General features: G+C 43.8%; 1 pseudogene; it reads left to right on the top strand.

The window, feature by feature from the left end:
- Positions 1–321: 321 nt before the first annotated feature.
- On the top strand, positions 322–527 carry LOC142285891 (U2 spliceosomal RNA; annotated as a pseudogene).
- Positions 528–3,657: the final 3,130 nt, after the last annotated feature.

Genomic DNA, 3,657 nt, shown 5'->3' on the forward strand with positions numbered 1-3,657 from the left:
TTCTCCTTGTTTTTGCTCTGCAAAACAGCCTTTTCAAGGGTTTGGCTTGGGTGACAAAATGTCTTCTGTAGGCGTGGGTTTGTCTCCCTCTCCCTAAGATGTGTCCGGTATAGGCCAGGGTGCCACTCAAGGCCGTAACCAATTCGGGTTATAGCTTCTCGGCCTTTTGGCTAAGATCAAGTGTAGTTTCGGAGGACGCTACCTTGGTCGGTACTGGAAGGTGCCTGGGATTGCACGTCTGCCGGCCTTGAGGGAGTGTGTGCGCCTTCTGGTGACACATAGCCCTCTTGTGCCTGGACGGTTCCCAGGCAACGGGAGGCGATCACCTTTGTTATTTTGAAGTCCTACTGATAAACAGAAAAAAAAAAAATTAAATCTGTTCTTATCAGTTTAATATCTGATACGTCCCCTCTCTAGGGACCATATATTAAATGGATTTTTAGAACAAGGAGATGGAAAAAATCTTGCTCTGTCCACTCCACGCATTGACCTGGTATTGCAGTACCTCCAGGACCGGTGCACCCCTTCTTAACCGAGTTTCCAAAAGCAGAACTCAATTCACCTGATTCAAATGAGCCTCATTAGTGAATTGAAAGAAAGCAAAAACTTTATATGCACCTCAATTTGGCCAATTCACTTTTCACACTTTCACCCTTTTTTTTTATCTTTCACACCTTTTACTTGCTTTATTGATGCAAAAGCTGTGCCAAATAGCAAACTCATCTCCACTCAACTTGACCAACTCTGCTATGTCCCGTGCAGTATCTTATTCTCAGTCTTATCTAGATCATTTGCAATTGAATAGAATAGATCCCTTTTGGACACATTGGATTCAGCTGCTGCAGTGACTGCAGGTGTTAGAAGATGCAGACTTGGCATCAGGTGCTGTCTATCAGATTCCACTCCAATTAAAGCTTCCATTGTTTTTCGGTGTTTTCTTTGAGCAATGTCTTTAGTGATCTGTTGGCTCCCTCTCCTGGAGGAAGAGTTTGCTTGCTCTTGGACTTTCAAAAAGAGAGGTCATGATAGACATTTAGCTTCTGAGCCCAATTGGGGACAGTCATGGGTGATGAATGTTTTGCAACCTGCTGCGAAGCCTGATACCGCAATATAAGGAACGTCAAATACTAAGAATGGGCGGCCTATGAAAGAATTAGTACTTTCATTAAGCATACTTAAACGGCTAATTGGGAATAGACAAACTGTAAAAAGCCCTCTGAGAAAGCCCCTCTCTATCCTTTGTCAGTAAGCTTTTCTGTAGTCTGCCTGTTGATGTATTTTCCGTTTGAACAGTGCACAACATGAAGTGACGGAACACTGGCTTGTCACAATGTCCCCCGCTGACATCACAATAGCGCTGCTGCCTAGAAAGCCAGCTGCGCAGCAGAAGTTGCTCTTTGGGTGGGATGGTGGGCTAATGTATCTATTCCTGCTTGGTGAGAGTTTGACATGATCTAGAGCAACGAGTTCCAGCGGCTAGCGGTTGATTATTGGCTGTAATGGGGCTTTCTGGCTGGTGCTAGCCTTTCTTCTTAGCACACAGGAACCACAATCCCTACACCATGCTTCGATGGATTCTCTCATCCCAGCCCAGTAAAACTACATATTTCACACAGTTATAGGCAGCCCATGGGCATTCACCTGGATTAAAACCCATAACAGCTCATAGACCAAACAATCAATCTACCACTGGACCAAAGACAGGAAGCTAAATCCACTGCCTGCGGTAACTAACTTAATCCTATAGGCTACTCACACAACAAACCCAAGAGAAAGGAAAAAAACATGGCTTCGATTATCCATCCAATGAAAACGCATAACCATTGTGAGCCATTGGACAATGCAATTGCACACATGGTGACATGGTGCACGGCCCAATGAATCAAGTCTGTACTTCATATTCACGGTTTAAGCCCTTGGGTTTTAATGTGTCCAGAGTACATATCCAGAAAGATTCCCTTTTTTTGTGCTAAGCACAAGTCAACAATACATTGTAAGCAGATTCTATTACCAGTCCCACACCATTTTGTGACGCATAATCACACAGTGGCCCAATTAAGATTCCAAGTCATCGAACATGTCCCAGCCATACGCAGAGGAGGCAATAGAATTAGGAAGCTCAAAGAAAGGGAATCTTTCTGGATATATACTCTGGGCACGTTGGAACCCAAGGGCTTAAACCATGAATATGAAGAACCGACTTGATTCATTGGGCCGTGCACATTTTTTCTAACGCCCGGTTCTTTTTCGTGTTCACACTATATATGGTTCCACTATGTATGGAGTTCCATTCTTCCTTGTTTTTTATTTGTCATGTTTGTCATGTCTGATCAACTGGTTACATTATGTCTGATTACCTTGTCTAACAGTTTTTTCTCCCCTTTCTTTACCTTCCATGTTCCCATAGTCACGTGAAATATCCCTGTTGCACTTGATTACGGCTCACTATTCACTATAGGATGTCTTATATCTAACATCACACTCTCACCCATCAGCACTCTATAGGTTTGTATAAGGTATGCGCTTACACATCCGGTCCTCCATAGGTATTTCCACTTATGTAACACTATCCCTATGATCACTCATAACTCATACCCTTGTAGTCAATTACAGCCTCCTCTCTCCCCCCCTCCCCTTCTCCCTTTCCATCTATAATTTTGCCATATATACTAGCAAACACTCAGTGTACCTAGTGGCATCCTATTCGTGGCTATTGGACCTTGCTATAGTCCCACTAGTGCCAAGACATTTGCAGAGCGCATCTGCCTGCGTTGCACACTCCAACTAATTATAAGTAAGCCATTATACTAGCAAACACTCAGTGTACCTAGTGGCATCCTATTCGTGGCTATTGGACCTTGCTATAGTCCCACTAGTGCAAAGACATTTGCAGAGCACGTCTGCCTGCATTGCACACTCCAACTTTTTTAAACTAAGCAATTTTACTAGCAAACACTCAGTGTACCTAGTGGCATCCTATACGTGGCTATTGGACTTTGCTATAGTCCCACTAGTGCCAAGACATTTGCAGAGCGCATCTGCCTGCGTTGCACACTCCAACTAATTTTAACTTAGCCATTATACTAGCAAACACTCAGTGTACCTAGTGGCATCCTATACGTGGCTATTGGACTTTGCTATAGTCCCACTAGTGCCAAGACATTTGCAGAGCGCATCTGCCTGCGTTGCACACTCCAACTAATTATAAGTAAGCCATTATACTAGCAAACACTCAGTGTACCTAGTGGCATCCTATACGTGGCTATTGGACCTTGCTATAGTCCCACTAGTGCCAAGACATTTGCAGAGCGCATCTGCCTGCGTTGCACACTCCAACTAATTATAAGTAAGCCATTATACTAGCAAACACTCAGTGTACCTAGTGGCATCCTATACGTGGCTATTGGACTTTGCTATAGTCCCACTAGTGCCAAGACATTTGCAGAGCGCATCTGCCTGCGTTGCACACTCCAACTAATTATAAGTAAGCCATTATACTAGCAAACACTCAGTGTACCTAGTGGCATCCTATACGTGGCTATTGGACCTTGCTATAGTCCCACTAGTGCCAAGACATTTTCAGAGCGCATCTGCCTGCGTTGCACACTCCAACTAATTATAAGTAAGCCATTATACTAGCAAATACTCAGTGTACCT

This window comes from Anomaloglossus baeobatrachus, unplaced genomic scaffold, assembly GCF_048569485.1.
Source record: "Anomaloglossus baeobatrachus isolate aAnoBae1 unplaced genomic scaffold, aAnoBae1.hap1 Scaffold_63, whole genome shotgun sequence".
Lineage (NCBI taxonomy): Eukaryota > Metazoa > Chordata > Amphibia > Anura > Aromobatidae > Anomaloglossus > Anomaloglossus baeobatrachus.